Here is a 24,748-nt window from a genome sequence, read left to right as displayed (position 1 = left end):
TGGAAAAAGAAATCAGGGAGACCCTCAAGGCAGAATAAATTACAGCTGTGTACCTCCTGACAAATGTTTGTGTAATTGTTTATAAAACCCTCCAGTGATAACTATGCCATGGCTACCCCAGGCAATTAATTTCACTGTTTCTTCCTTAGTACCAGAGATTTTTCTCAGTCTCTAAACTGGTGTGTTAGTGTAGTTTAAGCCCTTTGATCTTTCACTTATCTACTCTAACTATCAAATTGAAGCATCCTCTGCTCTTTTGCTCTTTCTTTTGTTATGCTTCCTAAATCTCTGATTATCTACCTCAGTTTGTCCATGTCTTTGCTAAAGCACAGTCGACAGCTTCATTTCTTTGAGAGGCAACACTTGCTGAAGCCCTTGCCCAAGGTGACTAGAGAACCATTGTGACAAGGATTTTTCTGGTTTTTTAATTGGGTGTATGTATGTTTGTATTTATGTGCACTGTGCTTTGTATGTTTTTATGTTATATGTGTTTACTAAATGGGCACAAACATTTATAACATTAATTTTGTTATATGTTTGTAATGCTGTGATGTTCCTGCCTCGTGCTTCACTTAATAAGGAATTTAAGTCTGTTTTTAATCTTTACCAATTTAGTGTCAGATTTTTTTTCAGTTTGTCAAGACCAGTGTGAATTCTAGACCTCTCCCCCAATGTACCTGGGATATTCCTTATTTTGGTGGGAGGTGCATATTTAATAAATGTACTCTCTCTTCCTTTCTTTAGGTTTATAATGAAAAAATTGAAGAGAACACACTATGAATCTGCCTCTGTTACTTTGGTGAGTAACTTTTATAATTTCATAGTAAAACACTATTAATAATTCCATAAATCCTGTAATCCCAAACATATTTGCACCCATTCTTCACTACTTTTCTGATGATTGTACTTCCCTGATTCAAATAATAGAATATGTTGTGTCAAAAACTCTACAAAAATTGATATACACAATATTTCTTCCTCCTTGAAATGACCTGTTGCCCTGTTGGAGAAGAAAATTAGAAAATGAGTTTGACATGATATGTCCTGGACAAAAACATACCAGTTCATGGGCATAGCCATGTTTTTCAGATGCCTTGTTATTTGTGACCAGAGGGTGAAGAGAAATTTAGTAATTCATGTATGCTTCCAAATCTGTGGTTTATGGTTCCTATATTCCCTTTAATGACAGATACCACAAATGACATTTTTGGCTTGGCAGTTCCTCACAGATACCTAATGAGTTTTAATATGTCTGATTTGTTGCAACTAGTCCAGTGAGTTCATCAGTCAATATGAGGAGCTTGTTTAATCTGTTTTTCTTTATCCCAGACTCTTTTCTCTGGTGTTAATTGTTCTACCCACCTACTTGCAGTTAACATTTTAAAGCAAGAATAGCATTCAGCGTGTGAGGTGTCCTGGCATTCTGATAGTTTTCCTTCTACAGTCAGTACTAGGCTGCTACATGATTCTCTTACTCCTAACATCTGCAATGATTTCTTGATGTCTTTGAATCCTTTGCTGGCTTTTTTCCATCTTATGCTTTGACGTTTCTAATTTTCTTTTGCATGCTCCTCCTATATTTTTAGTGTAACCTATTCCCACTTTCTTTGTGCTTCCTACTTTGCCTTGACACTGGTGATGAGCTTCTGATGTAGTCACTTTTCAACTTCTATATTGCAATAGGTAATTTTTGTGGAACTGCAACTCTTCATATTTTTTTTCCAGTCATTGCTTGCTTTCCCAAAGGATTTGCTGAATCTATTGAACTTTCTTTTCTTAAAGTCTGTCTGTTCCTATTCTGCTGTCCAGCCCCCTTTTTTTCCCAAGTTTCATTAGCTCTTACCATACCATGGCCATTTGCATCTAAACTGTTTGTCTTCCTTTCTTGTTATCAAGTATACAACAGTCTTTGCACAAATTTTTTTTCTGGATGTGCATGTGCATCTCTAAAACTTATCAGCACCATAATTTACAGATTAATCCATGTTGTACTCTATTCATTCTGGTTTTAAAGGTTTTCTGGGTAATGTAAATTAATATCTAGTGTTGTGCCTTGGTAGTTGTGGTATTTGTTCACAAAATTTCTTTCCACTGCATTTTCATGATTTAGTCATCTGCAGTGGACACTTTCAGACTTTCAGCGAGGATAATTTCCCAAATTGGGATTTCAAGTGTCATGCATGAACATGGTGGCCTTTTCTGTTGCAGTAACATGTCTAATTTACTAAGGTTCTGTACTGCTAGTCATTAAATACTCATCTTTAAGTATTACTCTTCAGCTTCTCTTGTTTCTTGTCCACACTTCTTGCATTGATGTATAGTTTTCCCAAGCACTGGGTAGTTTGAGCCATAATTTGACTCATTTTCTGCATATAGCATGTCCAAGCTGTTGGATTTTATGCTTTAAGTGTTTTTCTCTTCATTATCATAATCTAGAACTGGTAACTAAATATGATTTGAGAAAATGTGTTCAAGTCACTGCAAGATCCCAATGTGAAGAATATTGTCATAAATTTATTTGCTGTTTTGACTTCTGACTTCACTAGCAAAGGGCAGTGTTCAGAAACATGTTCAGTATTTATTGAAACAGAAAAGAGGGAGAGACTGTTAATGCATAACAGTATTACATGATGTGAGACTACACCTTGTACTAACTGAATTTAAATGGTAATGGTGGGAGGGAAGAGGAAGCTTTTAGTCATGGTTTTTAGAGTGCTGCCTTAAGTTTGTTCCTGCCTCCTTGGTCTTTCAGAACAGCACTGCTTTTAGTACTGTTTTTAGTTACATTATGTTATCATTCAAAGCAAAGCAGACATTTACATTTTCCAAAGGAAAGGAAAATCATCCCTAGACTTACACAGTGCTCAATTTATCTCTACAGATGCATGAGTTTTGATTTTGTGTATAATTTTCATTTACTGTATGTGCAAGCTTATTTCATCATCAGTTATTCTATGTGTTGTCATAAACAGGCCTCTATTAACATGTTTTTTATCTTGCAAATATGTGCTTCTCTTTTCTGTTCCAGTCCAGAAAAAGTAGTCATCTTAGCACTTTCTGCAGTGAATATCACCAATTTAAAATAGTTACTTAGTGCATGGCAGTGTGACAAATGCAATACTGCTTGACTTTGTTAGCAGAGACATAAAGCATCTTAGAAAATGCTTCATGAAAACTAGAGTTGTACTAGTTGACCTTCAAAGATGCTTCCCACCCAAATTATTGTATGATTCCTGTTGGAAATTCCATTAACTCCTTCTCAGTAGACAGATTCTGCATTGTTCCTAGTGCTGATCACATTCAGACTGTGTGGGATGTAGTATGTCCAACATGACACCGTGATCCTGATTATGATGCTGCTGGGTATTGATTGTCAGCATATCTGCTTTATTGCCATTGAATTCTCATTCAGGAGGGACTGTGATGTTTCCTTGTAATTTCAATGCACAGCTTTTGTCTTGGTATGTACTGTAAACTCAGCAGGCAGTGTTAAAGTTCTATAAAGTTATATGGAGTTCCACTCATGGAGCACAGAGAGGCCCTTGTCAAAAATTCTTCCCAGGTAACCACTGCTGTGACTGATATAAGTGAAATAAGAGAGAAAAAGTTGTTCTGAAAGGGAGTGCTCTTTGTCATAAACAGAAATTGAGAAATTAATTTATTTTCTTGGGAATTTAAAATCAGAAAAATACAGGCAAACAAGTTCATATGGTTTGTAGATTACAATCAGCCTTTCCTTCTATCAGATTTGAGCACTGAACACATCTAAACAGTACTAAGAAAATTGAGTTAGAGAGTGTGCACACAGTATTAGACAGATTGCATTTCTGTTTAAATGGGGTATTTAATTAACAGAAATAATTTTCCCAATTATTCACCTGTGCATGAGGAAAAGAACATACAGAATTAAATCTGAAGGAAGATCATGAGCTCCTGTCTTGAGCCTTCAATTTCATTGAGAGTACTGGCCTGTCTGAATTTGTTGAATGCTTATGGTTTATTCTGACTATTAACTCCAGAAATTTCTTTGTGGCTTTCCATAATAAAGCAAGAAATAGAAGCCTTGGCAACACAGATTTATTAGGATTGTGTTTGTGTTTTGTTCTGCATGAGCAAGATTTCCATTTGCATTAGGTCTTTGACAGTTCTTTTAACAGCAACCCTTTGACATGTATTTTAAGTAAAATAAATACTTGAAATCATAGGTATAAATCATGAAGGTTTTATAATTTCAATTGCATATAGCAGACAAAATTGTCATTATCTAACAATTAAGTTGCATGAATTATTAATTTTTAATAAAAATAAATGACTTGCTCTCTAATTAACTCTGTAATCAAGATTGTTCCAGTATATCATTATATCTCTTAAGATTTCAAATCCTAACTTGGTTTCAATTGGCATAGTATTAAAATAAATTTTTTCACTGGAATGCATAAATAATAATTGTGCAAGTTGTTATCATGATTGTTTTCCATTAGCTAACTATACAAAAAGAGTATGCCAAGACATATGAAAAGTTGATTTCATTATAGTTTTAAATTTTTGGAGCTGTGTCTAGTGTTCACTGAAAACCAGACCCTATATCATGCTTTAGTCCCATTGGTATGCATGAGCTGCTGTGGAACTTTGAAGAGATTTACCCCTTGGCCAAGACATTATTAAGTCCTCCATTGGGATTGCTTTAGAAGAGCAGCCTTGTATGAATCCTGGCAGAAGGTTTTTTCCATGGAGCTTGATGGACTTAATCTCTTAAACCCCAGTGAATGTCAAGTGAGTACAATGGATGCATAATTCCATAGGTGTTTTTGGAAACTTTCTCAAATGAACTCTAAATAATGTAAGAGTAATAAAAAACTTGTGGTGAATCCACAGATTCATGTTCACATTGATTCTTTCCCATTTCCAAATTCCACTCTGCTGGCCAGCGGTCTACAAAATCCATGTGTATGTATGAATGTGTGTATGTGTGTGAATCTGTGTATGTTTATACACTCAGATGTAGATGTACACATGAGCCCTGTGTACATCTACCGTGCCACAGTGATACCAAAGAGGCATTTCTTGCAGAGGTTTTGCTAGAAACTCCTATGTAGTCGGACCATTTGTAAACTGCAGTCAGGAGAATTGATCAGACACGCAGATAGAGAAATGCAATTACTGACAGACTCTCTGAAGTCCCCATAAATTAAACAGCGTGTTCTCAAGAAGTGTTTTGGACAGCTCTGAGGAATTTTGAATGGTCAATTTCTCCAACAACCTAAATTTTAAAAAATATGTGCTCATAAATGTAAAAGTGTTGGTAATGTATTTGACCTGATATAAAGACACCATCCAATGTGAACAGACAAAATTCACCACAGCAGGAGGCATCCTGGTGGAAATCCATGTGTTTATGTGCCACTTATGAGACTGGATATGAGTAGTGATTATGAATAGAACTAATCTCTCAAAAACACCTATCTCTTGCAATTTCTGTGGTCAAGTAAACAAAACCCAAATTGGCTGCCTGTTAAGTGTCCGCCACAGAACAGAAGGAACCCTGAATTATGAAAAGAAACTATAACTGGATATCCAAAATTTTAAACACAGAGATTTATTACAATTTCTTGAAAATACAGTCTTGTGGATACTGAAATGAAGTGCATATAAAATTCAAATTTTATTTTACATCTACTCAATTAGATTACAGCTCATATCATACCACCTACAGGCAAAATCAATCACGACTCCCTCTACATACATACATACATATATTTCCTCTGCTTTCAAGGATAGTAAAAGTTATTTAATGAAGATAAACAGAATCTGGCACTGGGAAGCAGGAGAAATAATATAGAACATTATTATCCAAATGCATAGTGTTATATTATTTTCCTTGGAGGTTTTTTTTTGCATGAGTGTCTTGTCCTGATGTCAGTGTCAGCTGTTTGCCAAGGGGTAGCATAAATCTGATATTCTGAAGGCTGGCTTCTACATGGGCAGGAAAGCAGTGACATGAAATGTCTGTGTATTTCAAGCATAAAATACTCCATTAATATCTCTTGAGAGAAGTCCCCCAAAAATATCTAAGGTATTTTCTTTAGAAAGCTCAGTCTCAAAGGAGTGATAGACTCCCAATGAGAGATTCTTCATTAAGCTGTGTATAAAAACAATGCACAGCAGTAGTAGAAAGTTGAATAGTTGGAAGTTGAAAGTTGATTTGACCTCAGTGAATTAAAAATAGTATGTAAAGTTATGTCACTCCAGTGTGACACCAGTGGTACAGCTGTGTATTGAAGAAAGAAACATGTATGAAGTGTGATTTGGAATGAACTTTGGGCTTTGAAAAGAGAATAACTCCTGCACAGTTCTCACTGTCTGGGGCAAACCTGTGAGGAAAAGCAGATAACTAAAGACTGCTTGATTCATTTGTAGCTCCTGCTGAAGCTGACTTTCTGCCCTGGCATTTTATGGTATTGAAGCAGAAATATGACCCTGATTGCTGTCACATGGAACCCAGTCCATGGCACGAATTCTGACACTGAGTTTTGCAGAGTTTTCCAGAGTGCCTGAGAGGTTTGGAGGAAACTGCTGTGGATGAACCAGTTATAGGAACCTGTGTCCCCAGCCTCATAGACTGGCTGTGAGTTCAGGGTTTATCTCCAGGCTGAGTTTTGGTATCAGTCATGCTGTCTTTACACTTTGTACCCAGCTCCTCTATTTTATTGCATGGGTTGCCTAATAAAAGGATGTAGTGTTTCCCACAGTGAGGAATTTCTGAGTTATTTCTGTAGGTTACTAAATTAAGATTTTTATGTAACTGCTAGTGCCTATTTTCAGTGAGGTTAAAATACAAGTTTCTCTTTAGATGAAATTTTTATTTTGCTTAAGCTTTGTACATAGCATGATGTTAACATTTGTACCACAGTGTAGACTACTTGCAGAAGAATTATCATTCTTCTGTTCTTTGCTTCTATGGTTTGTAAATCAGTGTCACTAGAAAAATAAATAAACAAGCAGATATATAGATACATATTGGTCTCTATCTCAAAATACTTGACAGCAGTGGTTGCTACATTATACTTTGGTTTCTCCCACCGGAGCTACACTTTGCAAGTCTGTTGATCTGTACTTCCTGTAATAAGGATTTCCTGTATGTGACCATTCTGTTTCAGTAGAGACATGCATAACCAGAAATAAACTCCATATGGATGTTTTCTGTTTTTCTTGGAAGCTCAGCTTGAAACCACTAATACTTGAAGATGGATTGTGTTGGCAGTACCACGCTAATTTGTTCATGAAATATGTAGCCCTAGAACCAAAATAAAAATGTTATATAATCAGGATTCTTAGTGAAAGAACATTCTCTTATACCTGTATTCATATATCATACAAAAAATACTAAGAACTACTTGAAAATTTTAAGCTATAAAAAATAACTCTTTATTCTTTCTCACTTTAAAGTTTAAATTGCAATTTAAATAAGCCCATTCTCATTTAGGAATTTGGGACTAGACCTTTCACTAAAAAATGAGGGACTCAATTTTTAATCAGCTCCAGTACATTCATATTGTGCTGTAATTAAAAGTAAAATTAGTGATGACAATTTAAAATTCACTAACATTCAGTGAAAAAATTCATTATATAATCACAAGCAAAATTGTTCTTTCATTTGTTTGTGGAGTTGTGTAAAACTGCATTTTGGAAAACAGTTTGCAGGCTCATATGGGAGAAGATCATAAATAAATCTTTGCACACCCTCTTACTGCAATGTTGATGAATCAGTGCTAGCATTAATTAATATGCTTGAATAATTTTAATCCCTGAGAGTAAAAATTTTATATAAATCATGTTTTTCATAAAACTAAATTGTTTTGACTCTTGGCAGACTTTGTGTTTGTGTCATTGTACTAGTGTTATAATAAGTGCACATCACATTTACCTCTAGATAGTTACACTTGTAAAAGATTAAAAACTTCAATTCTAAAGTGTAGCACTGATGACTTTAATTACAATTCTTGAGATTCCATAATATAACACAATCTTTTTCATAATTTGCTATTACAGTCTCTATGCAATGGATAGAGTTGACAGTGAAACATGTAAAACTCCTATTATGTTCTCTGTCCTAGAAAAAACTGTATTCATATAGCCCAAACTTTAGCAGGATTTTATTAGTTTAGTGTTAACAAGTTAGAAAGTTATCAGAAGCTAAGAGATGAAATACTAGTAAGTTTTCTGCCTACTTTTCCTTTTTGATAGAAAAAAACCAAACAAAACCAAATGGGTGAATGCATGTGCTGAGACCTCTCCAGGGTCTATGTGAAAAGGAGTTTTTTTAGGGAAAGTGATGCTAAACAAAAAGACTAGACATTCTTATTCTTGGATAATGCTAGTTAGGTAAGATTTAACAGGTCTCTCAGAATTACAAAAAGTCTTGCTTTACTCTACTTTTATGATTAACTGAAATTTTAGGCTTGCTAGTGGCTACTCTTCCATAAGTTCATGTTCTCTTTTGCTTTGAACTTTTTAATATCTTTTTCACTAAGAGGGTGAGAAGTTTCCTCAGAGTCCTTTAGCAGTCAGAACTTTTTGACCTTTTAACCTGAGATGAGCCAGTGCTAAAGGAAAGCAGCACAAAGCAGTAGGCTGACCTGGTAACTTATGCTTTATCTCACATTTTGATTGACTGTGTTAATTCAAGGTCAATACAGACTATTCATGCTTTCAAGTCAATAAAATTTGACCTGTTCGACGTGTACATAAATGATTTTCCATTATCCTGAGAATTCAAAGTGTCTGAATGAATCAGTGGTTTGTAGCACCTTTTAAACAGAAGATGGTACCAGTTTCACCCACACTGATAATGATCTAACTATGACAATTAGTTGGAGTGGAATTTTTAAAATCTCAGGGAGCATGAAATTTGCATGTGTAAACGGAATGTTTATTGCTAACTAGTCTGAAGGCATTCAGTCAGCATACCACATTCCAAACATACTTAAAGCCCTCCTGAGATTTAGTGTCTCTATAAGACGTTCCATGTGTTGCCTTGTGCATGTTCTGTGTGTAACTCAAGTGCAAGTGGTAAAGGACTGTTCAGTTTACAAATTCTGATACCTTCTCATGGGAAGCAGAGTCAGTGCAGTTTATTACAGGTGTATCTATATGAGGACCCCACCATATGATATACAAGATCTGTGATATCAGTGTAATACAAGAATTAAAAGCTCTAACCCTCTGGTGCTCATATACATTTTTCTTTAATTTGTTCTTCTGTCAGGTCTCTTCTGTGCTATGAGAATATTCTCTCTCCCATTCTGGATTATTCCCCAGTCTCTGTAGCTGTGCTCTTCATCTGGATTGTCACTACTTGCTAGAATTTGGATGCAGCAAGTCCACTTAGATTAAGGCTGTTCTCTGTGAACACAAGGGTAGCCAGTATCTTTGAAAGAATGGATGATCCACTTAATATAAGGGTCAAGACAACACAGAGCAATTAAAAGGACATATTCATTATATGAGTCATTGAGAATGTAATGAACTGCAAAGTCATGGTGCCTTGGAAGACAAATATCTCAAATTCATGTCTGGTAATTAGAGAACAAGTCCCTTCTTCTATTTTTATTACCAGGCGGCGTTTCTGATTCCACAAGATCTTTTCATAGTGCTTAAATTCCCTGAGTGATACTCGAAACTCACACCAGATTAGCATTCTGTGTTTTGTTCTTCATCACATTTGTCTCAGCAGGGTAACGAATAACTGCAATAATTAGTGAATCCTTTTGCCTTTGCAGCAAAAGCAGCACGGTCTCTACCCTGTGTACAAAGAACATCCGTCAAAATGAATGCAATGGCCTGACAGGGAGAAATGCCAGCTGCAGCCTGGCATGTCCAGCCTTCCTGCTCGTGTCAGCTGCATACCAAAGTGAGTATTTCTGGAAATGATCCACAGGACAGAGAATTGTGGTGTCCCAGCCTTCAAGTACAGGATAAAGCCATGTTAAAGGGGTGTCTGGGCTCCCCAGGGTGACACAGGTGATGCTGGTCACTGGGTGGGACAGGTAGAACCATAAACGCATCTGCAGAATGAGGATCTGTCCCTGAAGCATTTGCAAATGAAAAAACACACTGGCCTAAGTATATTAGATGGTGCTATGCAAGGAGTAATTCCTGTGTTAAAGCAGTTCAGAAAATGAAATCCCAAGCCTGAGGCTGTTCTGTTAGTTTTTTTCCTCAAGAATCTCCATTGTGGAGCAGACCACTCAAAGAATCTAACTGATATAAATGAAGTACAAGATAAAGCACCATTGGGCAGTAATCTATGAGAAGATTAATAGTTCATGGGAGGCATGAAAGGATTAATGCTTAGAAATCGGCAGAGCTGCCTGGTTCATTTGGCAAATTTGGAATGCCTCATTTTGTGTGTGTGTATGACAAGATAAATTTAAAGAGAGTTCAAGTGACAGGTTGCTTTATTCTCATTATGGCATTCTTTTTGTAGTAATATATTCCTATGTAATATTTAAGCTGGTATTTATGCATTTTGGAACAAATCTAAAGATAGGCAATTAACTGATGGTTTGATTAATTAGCAGTTAGTGCTAGGGGTGAGAAGTTCTTGGCATGGTAAGAGATTTCCAAGTTCTTCTAGTTTCATAAGTAAATGTATTCTTGCATGAACTAGCACCTTCTCAGAAAGAGTCTAATGTTCTGTGTGCACCTGTACATGTTTTGTTGTTTGTATTATTAATCATGGAATATCAAATTACTTGAAAAGCTGTAAAACTTGCTATTGAAAGACTTGTTTTCTCTCTGCAGTTTGATTTGGGCTTTATTTAGGGTTTATTCTTTCAATGCATCCTTCCCCTCAAGGTCATTCCTTCAGGAATCTGTGTACCAGAAAATGAAAGCCTTCATGGAAGGTTGCTGGGAAGAGAAACAGAGGCAGGTGTTTTGCAACATGAGATTTGGGAAGCAAATATAGGTGAACAAGCAAGCCATATTATGCCCCATGCAGATGTCTCCTTAATGGACAGCTGTTTTCCTGGGATATGATGAATAATTTGAGGTATAGATTAATTCAGTGGCCAATGAAAATATTTCCCTCTTGAACTGCCAGATTAGTGGACCACTGCCCCTGAAACAGTGCTCTAAAGCCATTTTGATCTGAAAAGATGTGCTTATTAGTTGTGTTTCTCAGGGGGAAGAAGATTCTCCATCACTGCTGCCAGTGTATTCATGCATTATTTCATTCACTACTGCTGCTGCTTATTTTATTCACTGTGGCTCCTGCCACACAGTCCTTCTGTCCATGAATTCTTGCCTGATCACTCAGGGCTGGGCTTGCAAACAAACATCTGTGTATGTGTCTCACAAGCCTTTGGCTCTGGTGTTACAGAAATCATATTATAATGCACAATTAATATCACTACAGTTTGTATGATAGGTCCTGAAAGAAATCCTCACAGATAAAATAATATCTTGGATAAAGTTGAGGACAAAGGACAAAGTTGAGTGGCTCAAGTACTGCCAGTATCAATGGTCACAGATGTGTGTAACATCTGTTACTGAGGCAGGGTGTAATGGGAACAGTTAAACAGGAATTAACCTGTTTGAAAAGGGTCTGAAAGACAGTGGTGGCTAAAATCAAGTGAGCATATTATTCTGTTTAAATGGTGCTTCTGAACTGCTCCTTGTCTTGAGGTGGGTAGGTTGGGAGGTTCCTTATACCTTTAGCATGAACTTGAGGTTTTTTGTAACGGCATTCTTGTCCTGAAGCTGAGAAGGCAGAGAGCAGAGTATCTGCAGCAGTGGGAGGGGATGGATGAAGAGCTGCAAAGGCTGGTTCCTCCAGCCTCTGATCAGGGCTCTGGGGGCTGAAAAGGGGGGAGGCCATCACCCACTTCTTTTAACCAACATCATAAATATATCAAGAAGTCTTTGGTCAAGCAACAAGTTATAGAATTTTTGAGAAACAGTTATGATTTCTGATAGAAGACACATGTGTTCATCTGAATAAATAAATGGCAGATTCCAGAGAAGTGGGCTTAGAGTATTGCAGAGCACAACAGGACCATAACCAGACTTCCTGAAAATGTATGGAGACATGAATGGGAGCCACCACTTCTGCAGCAGGGAATTTGCTTCTTTTAACAGTGAAAATACTGTTAATTGATAGTTCTTTTAATAATGATTTGTATGTCCTTTGTGGTTTATTTATATGTTACATTTTTTAACTGATGAATCTATTTTTTTTTCTTTTGTGATTCTCTCTGACTACAAATATACTGTATAAGGTACTTATGCAGTAAGGTAAAAAGCGGGGTTGGCAGTGAGTAAAAGGTGCAAAAATTTGCTTAGGAGTATCATGCAGTGTGAGAAAGAGTGTCCAATAAGAAAAATAATACCTATGAAACGTATGTTTGTGCTTGATAAGTAAAAAATAATTGTTTCTTCAGTGAGTTACTCTTCTTCACAAACTTATGAGTGACAGAAGTTTCATGGTTATGATGTAAAATCTAGAAGCTTTCAAACTATTTGCTACAAAAGAGGAAATTCTGCAGTGTAGTTATCAGCAGCACACAGTTCAATTATCACGGGCATTATATAAAACAATTACTTTCTTGGAACTATTTTGAGCACAAATGTAATAATTCCTCTGGAAAAAATGACAGATTCTCAGGACTGAATCATTCCATTTTGTGAATGAGAAGCACCTTGTGAAGTAAAAGCACCACTGAAAGAGCTGGTCTCAGATCTGTTCATGTGTCTTGGTCCAACCCCTGGTGAAGTCAGTGAGAAGTCTCTGGTTGAGACTCTCAGAGAACTAGATACAACAATGTAAATCTCTACTAAGTATTTCTACAAAAAATAGAAGAAAGTGGAGAATGGGTGCTATAGAAGGAAGACAAAGAGCATAATATAATGGCACAATGAAACACCAAAACAATTCCTGCATTTCAGCCCTATGGAGCAGGACACTGAATCCTGTCTGTTCCTTTCAGGCTGCTTGGCCTTACCCAGTCATCCATTCCATTTAACTTGGTGGCACATGGCATTGGCTCTCTTGTAGTTTGGTCACTTTGTTTCACAGTACCCAAGCAATTTTTCTTAAGGCTTGATGGGATATTCTGAAGCTGACTACCTCTACCTAGAGCAGGTATGGATAGTCTCCCCAGCACACACTGTGTAATTCCTGGGAGACATTGCAGGCATTATGTGTTGTGGATGAAAAGGAAATCTGGCCTCAGACACTGGCTAAAAGATTATTAATCAAAGGGTACAAAATGTCATGTAAATTCTGTGTTGGCAAAGGGATTTTGGTGTCTTGTCTGTTGCCCATTTTACCTGTATGACTGTGTCTCATACCTCAGGCTAATCCTGCCTTCTTTGAACAGCAGCTTCTATTTAGGCAGCACAGTGGTTCTGCTCCTAGACAAGATGATTAACTCACATCCCTGAGTGGGAATCTATGGACAGTTCAGACCATGTGTTTGCTTTCCTAATTGTTGATCTGGCTGAGTGACAGGCAGTAAAAGGGTTTAAACTGTCCCACCCTTATTTCTTACATTTTAGCAAACCTGAAAATGGAGGTATTTTCTGGTTTTAGCTTCAAAGATCAAACTACATGTTCAATAAGGTGAAGTTCTGCCATCTCTTTTTGATCTGTTATCCCTTAGTTGCCTTGAAGGTAGTCAGTGCTTATCGTAGAAGCCCCAGTCATACTGTGATGGCTGACATGGCAAAATTGCTTAGCAAAATGACTGAACTCAATGGGCTCTATTCCTGTTGTCCTTTACACAAGCAGATGCTGTTGGCCCACTAATCTGGATATGCTTAGGAAAGGAAAAGTGTTTTTACCTTCCTGAATACATGTCATGGGCAGTCATTCAATGGAGATTTTTACCTGCTTTCCTGATGGTTACATAAGAAATCTACTGCTTTGTTTTGTCTTTGCTGGTACAAAATACATCTTTAATTAGGATTTTAAGATACAATGCTAAACATTTGAGGTTAGTAAAAAAAAAAAAAGTTCTGGGACATGTTTGTGAACTAGAAAATTGAGATAAATGGTGTCACCTTTAACAAATGCATTCTGAAATGTAAAGGATTTCAAAATGTAAAGGATAGCTACGCAGTTGATGCAACCAAGCTTTTCTAATGTAATACTGTTTTTAACAAGATTTAGGGCCTAAAATTGACATAGTTGTAATTAAAGTTCTGCATGCTCATCTACCATGGCATGCACACATCTGTTATTAAGTCTGCTCTACCAAAAATGATAGAAATACACTCTGAAATGCATTTTTTTTTATAAAGTCTTTATATTTATTCCAAGTAGAGAATAGCAGACAGCTCCTGCAGGGAATGTGACTGGAATTGGCAAGTTAAACAATGTACCTGAAACTTTTATTTCATTTGTTAGCTGCTGGTGATCATTCACCTGTATGTTTTTTTCTGTTGCATTCATAAAACTGTTATTAATATGATAAAAAATCCTATTCTGCTTATGATATCTGAAAGAAAATAGTGCCTATACTCTGAATGCATTTCCTTATGCAATCTTTCTGTAACTTTCTACCCTCTTACTTCATTCCCTAGTTTGCAGAAATGTATTTTCTGTTCTGTCCCCTTCCATTTCACATTTTCTTTGCTATGCCTGCTTTCTTATTCAGCATAAATAACCATTATGCTCTGCAGTCATCTAACTTCATTTATATTAGGAATTAATACAATATACCTCCAGGCTGTCTTCTCACTAGCAAGAACAAAAAAGGAGCCTGGCTTCAGATCCTAATGAATCATTCCTTTTTGGGGGAAATACAAAGTGCAGTTCACTGAAATTCCATTAAAATCTTAGATATCCATTAAAAGTGCAAGTGCAAGTGTAATACATTTAAATGCAGAATGGAAGACAGGCTGGGAATATGAAAAATGAATGAGCACTTACAGAAATGATTGTGCTCATTTTAAAACCTCTGAAGGTTACTCTGGAAGAACTCCAAATGTTGTGACCACAACCACCTCCCAGTTTTCAATACTATGCCCTGTCACAGTCATGAACTGGAAATGGGGAAACTCAGTTTAAAAATTGTCCCATTGTAGCCTGAATATTGCAGGACCCCAGGTCCTTCTTCATGGTCATCTTTGCTCTGGGTTGGTGCCTTTAGTGTTACCTCTAACTCCTTCTTTGTACTGGAGATGCTATCTTAATACAGTTTAAAGATTTCAAGATTATTTTTTCTTCCCCATCTGTGAGCATCAGGCCAGTTATATTTGTCTGCATTAATTTCTGTTTTTTCCCCTTTATAAAGGTGTTACGGTTCTGTAAGTGCTCTAGTAAAAACTCTCAAGGATGTACCAGTAAGATTTCAGCTTCCCTTTCCATATGGTTCATAAGTTTCTTTTACAACTGGAATTTTAGTCTTTTGTTCAAAGTGGACCTGTCAGTATTCTAAGGTACTAATTTAAACAATAATAGATTTTGTCATTCCTAGTTCCTTACACCTGATAAGGAATTTTTTGACGACTATGAGGCAGGGAAAGTGAAGAGACAGAATGCTGACCATTTAGAGGAAAAGATTTTACCCCACAGAACAGGTTCTGATGAATTTCTCACCTTAAAAAAACAAAGGAAGAAAAATGTTTTTTCATCTTTCAATTTTGAAACACTTAGACCAAGAATATTCAACAGATTTCTTCCTGTCTATCCTGTCAATGGCAAGTGTCTGGAAGTGACTGGAGGTTGGCAGTCATTATGTCTACAGAAGTTATATATATATATATATATGCAATAAGTTGTTTAAGATTCATTTCATATAATTTTAAGTTGCAATATGAAATACTCTTATTTGTCAAAATAAAGGCTCCACTTTAGTGCTAAAGTACAAAAGAAAATCAGTGTTTCTAGGCCCGAATTTATCCCATCCTGACATGGAGATCTAAAATAGTTGAGATGAATCATGACAACTAGAGCATAGAGCACATGAATCCCTCATGGTATCTTTCAGTAGCAGATTGCATACAACTAAATTTAGATGTCTAAATGTAGGAAAGCAATTCAAATGCCTTGCCATGTCTTCCTCCTGTCTCTCCTTTGCTGCAGAGGCAGCAGTTCCCTGCTGCTCCATGGAGATGGTGATTGCTCTGGCCTTGAGGGATGGCCTGAAGCTGTGCAGGGGAGGTTTGGGTTGGGAACCAGGAAAAGGCTCTGCACCCTGAGGTGGCTGGGCACTGCACAGTGCCAAGGAAGTGCTCACAGCACCACCCTGGCAGGGCTCAGGAGGTGTTTGGACAAAGCTCTTGGGCACAGGAGTCTCAGTGTGACTCTCGTGACTCCAGCCAGCAGCTGGACTTGATGATCATTGTGGGTCCCTTCCAACTCAGCTTGTTCTGATTCTGTTAATAATTACTGAATGGTGTGAGGAAGAAAGAAAAAACACACAGCAGCTCCTCCGCAGTTCAAAGTTCCTTCAAAGAAATTATCACCTATAGCTAACACACTAGAACAGATAGTAATGGAGTAAACCTCTCCTTACTCTTTTTTCTTCAGATAAGCTTTGGTTGTAATATTGAAATAATGCTTTATTTAATACAGGACCTTGTTATTTTATGTGACATTTTAATCAAACATGCTAAGATGAAAATGAGAAGATTTTAAATAATTATGTTTAATTACTTAATCATCATTTAATGAAAATCATCTTCAATGGTAATGATTATCATTGTCAGTCCTTTTCTCACACATACTTATATACATCATATTAGTATGAACTTGGATTACTATGCTCATTGAAAACTACATTCTAATTTTCTCTTTTAAATCATCACTATGTCCTAAGTAAGTGAAGAAGCATCTCAAATCCTTTAAATTTACTGGTTATATCTTCAACAAATGTTATGAACTATTATAAACCCTCTAGCTTTATAAATCAATTCTGTGTATTAACCTGTTGTTGATGATCTGATGGCCAGTCATGCATCAATACATTAAGGTATATATATTAATTTCTAGCATGTACTCTCTTTTCAGTTTGAAGTATTTAAACCCAACAAAGTCCATGTGAAAGACCTCAAGGGGTTTGAGTCCCTTTTAGATGCTGGCTGAGTCACCACTCCCAGGTTGTGTCTGTGCTGCAGCAGCTGGAGCAATGCTGTCAGAGCAGCTGGAAATGGGCACTGGAATCCAGCCAGCTGCTGGGGCCTGGTGTTTGTTTGGGTTAAGAGAAGCTGCTCAGTGAGAAATTGGTCCCTGTGGAGTTCCTGCTGTCTCAGTTTGACTGCTCCAGGAATCTGAGCAAGGGCAGTTTCAGTTATCTTGGCTGGCAGGGTGCAGCAATAATGTATCTCATTAATTCCAAGTCTGGAATAATTCCTCAAGAATTACCAGAGCTTTTTAGGTAAAAAGACAAAATAGACAATGGCAGTGATGAACCCATTCAGTTTTGCTTACTTTCTTAGGGATGATGAAAACTGTCTCAGGCAGCACAGCTGAGGTTCAGCTTGGAAGCAGCAGCAGTGTTTGGGTCATGACACTTCCCACATTTCCTGCTTCAATCCTATTCTGAGCCCTACAGCTGGAGTCACTCTGAGACTCAAAGATCCCCCTCCAAAAAGGGGCCCCAGTGTCCCTTGGTAGCACAGACACACAATTGAATTCTCATTTCCATAATACTGATACAAACCATTTTTAGGAGGGCACAAAGACACAAGTTATCGTGGTTAAAGGTTTGGCTTACTGACAAAGAAAACTTGATTTTATACTTTTCCAACATGGAAAAAATCTTAGTGCATGCATGGACTAGGCAGCATAATTGGGGTAACATACAGTGTGTGACCCTAAAAAAAGTGTTAGTCACTTTTAAATTTTATTCTGGAGTGTACATACAAGATACACTGCAATGCTGACATCCAGTTTTGAAGCTTAAGACTTGTATTTAAGGTCAGAAGAAAAGTGCACAGCTGTGGCTTTATCCCTTTAAGTGAGAGTAACTAAAGCAAATTTTCTAGGGCACTAAGCAGAAAGTGGTGAAAAAGGATTTGAGGATTGATCTAGATGACTTCAAGAGGGTCCTGTCCAACCAAACTGACGTTGTGGTGAACGAGATGGTTTTCTCACTAAATGTATAGGTAGTGATGAGAGCTGCCCCAGTGACCACGGCAGCTGCACAGAGCTGTCAATATTTGCTCTTCTCTACCCCTGCTGTCCCCACTGCAGCAGGCTCTCAGGCCATACTCAGAGAGGCCTGACTGAAAACAGAAGGGCAGCAAGAGGAAGGCAGAGTGACAGGGAAACAGCAATGGCCATTTGCTGGAATTGTCAGTGATTGCATAACCATGGAAAAAGCTCTTCTGAGGTTGCTGAAGCTGGAATTCTTATACTTATTCAGCTTTGAGGAACAGCAAATCTTGGATGCCACCAAAATGCCTCAGGAGTAAGAATCACTGACTTGAAATCCAGAGGGAAGCAGCTGCCATCTGCCTTGGTGCAGAGCAGGCTGGTTGTGTTAGTTCCTGACCTACCTGCTGTAACACATAGCCTTACATCCACTCTCCTTCTGAGGAGGATTCCAAGTTCCCCATCTCCCTTTCTCCTCACTATTCCATGCTTATTCAATACTTGAACCAGTAATAAATACTGGGGCAGAGGGACAGGCTAAGCCTTTACTGTTTCCTAGCAGCTTTGCCAGGTTGGTACTTGATTTCAGAAAGTTCTCATAAAAATATCACCATACAAGGTTGTAGTCATTCAACAGGGAAAGGAAAATACACATTCATTTCCTTGGAGCAGCTTTTTATATTAGAGCTGTCAGGATCCATTGGCATGAATAGACTTCTGGAGGTTCAGGCCTCCACTAGAAGAGAATAGTAATAGCAGCAGCAGAACAAGTTATACCTCTCTTTACCTTTGTCTGTATTTTAAAGAAAAGGGAAGAGAAATAAAATAATGAAAATATCCGGAAATAGTCCATACTTGGATGCTTTTCACCTCTTCCCATCTCATATTTATGATCAACAAATTCACAATAATATTGGTTCAGAGAAAACAAATACCTGATGTAATCTCCCTATCAGTTCCTTTACTATATTTTCTGTTTTATTCTTCGGTGTAGATTTTGTGCTGTTTTTATTCTAGAGATTTTCAGTCGATAGAAAGAAGGAAATGGAAAGATTAAAAAGAAAGAAAATCACACCCAAGAGATTCATTGCTGCACCAAAAATCCATGAAAATTCCAGTCATGTTGGGTCCCTTTTAGACCTGCAAGGGTTGTCACTCATTCCATGCTGTACCCTGGCATCTGAAAGCTTCCAGCTTCCCTCTTGACATCTCCCACTCTGTTTAACTTCTTCAGCTGTATTTCCTTCACAATAATGTATGACCCTGAGGAACTCATTCCTTTTATACCTGCATGTAACTTAAGCCATTTAAGCTCTGGTTGTCTGTGAAATTTGGTGCATTTTTCTCTCTGTGATCAGACATTATTTAATTAATGCTAAAAGTCTTAAAATATGTTGGTAAAACTCAGTGCCATTCTCTCAATTTTGCCTGCAATGTCATATTAAATGGGAAGAGGTTTCTCTATACAACCTTCTTCAAAATATGCTAATGAAGATGACTTCTCAACTAAAATATGCATTTTCCAAATTATCAGGCAGCAGCATTCTGTATGAAGTAGTTTGTATCCTTTCACAATTTAAATTAAAATGTAATTGGAGGCTGGTCAAAATTGGTTGAAATTGAAGACTCTCTGCCCAACAATAACTTAATTAAAAACAAATTAAGAGAAAATGTAAGATGCAGAAATGGAAGATGTTCCATTCTCCAGGAAAAGAAAACCAGTCAGGAAAAGTAAGGAGAGGAAAAGAAAAGTGGGTGCTGCTGTTTGGATGTTATTTCTTTTTATGATTTCTGATACACGGTTTGACTTGCTTAAAAATCCCTCTGTGTTTCTGTTGGTGGCCTCTTCTCCTCATCCTTTGGAGGTTAAGTACTTTTGGGTTGTAGTTTAGACAAGTGTCAACACATGATGGACAAGGGCACCTCAAAGCAGCAGCTACACTGGACTCCAGCCAAGGAGGGCAGCAGGAGGGCATAAAAATGGTGTGGGCTGAGCAGATCAGGACATAAAGGAAAGCAGACAGTGAACTGTGCTGAGTTCTTAGAGCAAGAACTGCTCTGATGCCTCTTGCCTCCTGAGAAAGGAAGGGTTGGAATGGGTGACAAGGAACCTTACAGGGCATGATGGGCAGTCATTGAGAAAAATTAGAAGCACAGCTGCCTACACATCTCTGGTACTCCATGAATACAGATGCTTTTTCAGAGCACAGCAGGAACTTTTTTCTCTCTCTGTCTCATATATAAGGATCCATAAAGACTCTGAGCCTGCTGTTGGGTGGGTAGGATGGAGAGATCCTGTAATCTCACCATAGCTGTTGCTGCTTTGCTTTTCTGTCCATCTCTATGAATTTTGGTGCTGTTATATTCTTGTGAACACACAGGTAACCATCACATTGGTAAACACACGCTGCAGCCATTAAGTAGCACAGGGTTTGTTGAGATGACCAGAATTTAATATATTCACAGTATAAGAGTGAATTACTAGTCAGCCAATTAGGAAATAAATTCTTCTAGGTAGCTGACAGCAGAATTGTGCTCAATAGATGCAGAGCCTACAGTAAGCCTTATGAACAAGATTTATATTTGAGTGTGAATTCAAAGTAATATAAAGCTATTGGGCTGCTTAACAGATCAGCACAGATAGCTTCTGTATATATTTATGCAGCCTGTTACCCTTTCCATTTGAACAAAGAGGGATTTAAGTTCCTCTTTTGATCACTCAGGGAGAAGTGGTTTCCCAGGAGGTCTCATTAAACTGGATTGTTTCAGCATTAGTCACATATTTCTTTAGCAGGTCTTTTGCTGGTTGTAGAAATCTCAGTGATGATAGACAGAGCAAACCAGAGGAGGTTTCAGCAATATTGTGCCTACTTAATTAATCTTGGTGGTGTGCTGGAACTGCATAGCTGCAAGGGGAATAACAAAAATAAGCAGGAAGTTTTTGTGTAGAAAATGCCCATCCAGAAATATCTCAGGATATCTGATGCAATATAATTAGACTCTGAAAAGGTTATAAATAACACAGTAATTGAGCCACTATGAAAATGAACAGGAAGAAAATGAAACCAAAAGATAATGATTTGCACCATCAAATGCAACATTTTGACACAAAATATAACTCTGCTTTATAAAGTTCTGTTTCCAAGGAAAACACCAGAGCCTGAAAAGGTGCAGATGTGTTTGATAGCTTCAAGTCCTTGTATGGAACCCTTGCCTAGAACTCCCAACTGAGACAGATGCTGTGCTCTGAACTGAACAAAACTTACCAAATGATCTGCTTCTTTACAAAAGATGATGACCCCGGTTCTTTGAAATTTTCATCAAGAATTTATATTATTATGTAAAAGCAGCAGTCCTGTAGCAGTTCAAAAGCAAATAATTGAAGAAGGAGGATGCGAAGGCACACTTCTTTCCCACAAGCAATAGAGTGTGAACCTCATTCATTCATAAATGCTGTGCCTGTCTGAACAAGATTTCTGCCTTTCTGTAATTGGGGTAGTGCTACTTTTACTCACAGCTGGTAAGCTACCAAAAGCAATTTGAATCAATTAGTCTGCCTTTCTATATGAGATATTTAAATTTCATGTGCTAGCTTCTGAACCAAAGCCAATCTATAATTTATTTGAATTAAATCACTGCTCCCTCTACATCCTTTGTAGGGCCTTGAATAGTTTCCAGAGTAGCTGCTGACCCTTGGGTAGGAATTTAGGCTGTGTAAATAAGATCTTTTCTAGTTTAGACTGAACTTGTTTCTGTACCTCCTTCTGTACTAGCAAAACTATGAAGGCCTAGGGATCAAAAGTGCTTTTTTTTTGGGTCAAATTGACTTTTGCTGGTAGTACTCAAGATGTTTTGGGGGAATATCCCCATTTTGCTCCTAAGATGATGCTGGCAAAACGTTGATTTGTTTTGAGATAGAAGAGAGACCTTCAGGTTATATTGACACTATAAATTGCTGGAAATATTTGTCAGAATATACGATAGAAGTTGGTCTGTGTTACTGAGTTAAAGGCAAGAAGAGTTTAGGGAAAGGTAGGTGGGTACACTGAAGTCTGAGTAAGTGTTTTCAGCTGAGAATTAATATTAGGTGAGGATTTTGTGCCATAAAAACTAGAAAAATATAGCACTCAAAGCAAGGAAAGATAACACTTGAATTCAGACATCATGTGGAAGCTTAAGAACATAAACCTAGAGAGGGATGGAGCCTTGGTGGAAAAGCAGGAAATCTTAAGGCACGTGGCTGGAAGAAAAGTCTAGTGATGCTTCATCTAGCACTGAACCAGCTGCAATAATGGGAAAGGGTGAACTCACTGGAGGATCCTGCAGCATACATGTCTGTCTTCTTTTATATGTGCATATATCCTATATATTTAAAAGATACAGTATATATTATAAAAGCTATATATTTGTATCTGTGATATATGAAAGCTATATCTCTTGTATCTGTGTATGTGCTCACCTTTTTTAGGTTACATCCTATCCTGAAAGCGTGGCTTGTGCTTACCATTCCAATACAGGAATTTCTCTTTCTAAAATAGATACAACCTTTTCTAAGAGCAGGAATTATGATCTGGAGCAGAAGCTTTCCCTTGCCTGAAGATAACAGTATTGGTGGCTTTATTAGCAATAAATCAAAACTTTATTACCTTTTCATTTGCAGAGAGTCATAAAATATTATTTATCTGACTCTGGGTATGGTGGGGAACAACACATGGGCCAAGTCATGAAATTCAGATATAAAATGTTATGTATTGACATATTTAATAGCAGAATTTTATTTCTTATATGCCAGATCCTTGTTTGCCTAAGGAAGAGTGCTATCAGCCTCCATTCTGGTGTTAATTAGGAGAAAAAGAATACCTTTAGAAATGTCAAGTAGATTCTAGTAAACATGCTTTGTTAATGGCTAAATAAGTTTGAAAACAACCAAGTAAAAGAGGTTATCACAGGGCTTTTCTAAGAATGTTACTGTGTTCTGGTTCAAATATGCTTTTATTTCCTCTGTTGAAGGTGGTTTGAGAGGGGACTGGAATGATAGTTGTGACTAACATGCCAAAATGTTTGATTTTGTGTCCATGTCTTTGCACGACCATGATTTTAATCTGTCAATATCAAAAGATATCAGCAGGGTGTCATTGTAAAAGCTTTGTCAGTAGCAGTCAGAATCTTTGGTAATGAACTCCAGAACTTCTAATGCTGCTCATCCTTCAGCCTGGCAGTGAGCTGTTCTAAGGTTTTATTCCTGTTTGCTGCCACTGAAGGGTTTGTGTCTAATGTAGAAAGGAAAATGAATATTTTTTCACCTCATGCTCTGAAGCATTTCTTGTCCATGATTCCAACTGTCATGATTTGGCTGGTGTTAGATTATCAGTTTTCTCCAGTGTATTTGTCTCGGTGTATTTCTGAGAAGTATAAAATACTCTTAAGGGTAAGCCAACTAAGAAATACCACAACCTTTATACTTTAGAGAAATGCTGTCAAGATAGCTGGGGAATGGGAGATTAAAAATATAATGCAGTTTTTGAAGTTATTAAGCAAAACTTCAGGTTTTAACAAGTAGTGGACAGGAGAGTGCAGTTTTCCCTTTTTCAGCCAGGCAGTTCAGTTCCACAAGGACTAACTGAGTGCCAGATGGTGCTACTGTGATTTTATAGCATCTGAGGAACTTGTCCTGTTGGTTTGCAGTCAATCTTTGTTTCAGTGGTGACTCTCAGCCTGAAGTCTTCTCTCAATTCATATACTCATTAATTAAGAAAGATTTTGAGAGTGCCTTCTGTTGTGACAACTCAACTGGTCAGAGAAGGGTTCTCTTTCAGACATATCTCCCTTCTTCAGGAAGACAGGATGAAAGCAAGTTTAGATTAAAAGTGCTTTTGTTTTCTTTCTCCTCCTTCAGAACCCAGAGTAATAACCAGCTCTGATTAAAGGGTAGGACTGGTTACACAGAGAACCCTGGAGCAGGTGTCTGGAACATGCCCCGTGTTGCTAGGTGCCTTTGTCAAGTTATTTAACTCTTTTTAATCTCAGCTTCTCCCCCTCTAAAACAGCAGGGTAAGGATCAGGTATTTATTTAAACCTTCAATAGATTTATCATTAAATTACTAAAAGTGTTCACAGTGAGCATACACGTGCCCTGAGTTATTCAAGAAGATTTTTGGTTTGGGCTTCTTTTTTTTTATATATATTTTCATCTGTGTTGGAAAAAAATCATATGCATAGAAAATAGCTCAAAGACAGTGTTGAGAGGAGAGCCTGGGGATGGCTCTGGAGGAATCCCCAGCCAGAGGAAAAGGTGCTGAACAGCAGTTCTCAAGAAACAGGCTGAAAATTAAGCAGGCAAATAGCATCACAATGATGGACTCAGGGCAGAGAAAGGGTCAGACCTCAAATAGTATTGAAATTCAATAAGGACATAAAATATGCATCATTTTTCCTGCTTTATCTATCACGACTGCTTTCTTACTCATTTGCATTTAATGGGTGCAGCCTTAGAAATATTGCAACATAAAAACCAAGACACCTTCAGTCCCGTGGCAATTAAAGGTTCATTAAAAAATCTGTATCTTCTCCTAATTCACTGTTGCCATGCATGAGCAGCAGGTGAATGTATCATCTGGCTTCCTATGATAGTATTTAAAAGAAATG

At 37.5% G+C, this 24,748-nt stretch overlaps 1 long non-coding RNA gene across 1 annotated transcript in view; it reads left to right on the top strand.

The window, feature by feature from the left end:
- The window catches only part of LOC102071637 (uncharacterized), a 39,132-nt gene extending 28,992 nt beyond the window's left edge, over positions 1-10,140 (top strand). Inside the window, exons 2-3 of the long non-coding RNA XR_012582774.1 lie at positions 745-799; positions 9,780-10,140. This is a non-coding gene — a long non-coding RNA (uncharacterized LOC102071637). The remainder of the gene's footprint in view (positions 1-744; positions 800-9,779) is intronic.
- Positions 10,141-24,748: the final 14,608 nt, after the last annotated feature.

The sequence above is a fragment of the Zonotrichia albicollis genome, chromosome 15 (assembly GCF_047830755.1).
Source record: "Zonotrichia albicollis isolate bZonAlb1 chromosome 15, bZonAlb1.hap1, whole genome shotgun sequence".
In the NCBI taxonomy this organism is placed as follows: Eukaryota; Metazoa; Chordata; class Aves; order Passeriformes; family Passerellidae; genus Zonotrichia; species Zonotrichia albicollis.
This window is presented reverse-complemented; position numbering and strand designations above follow the sequence as displayed.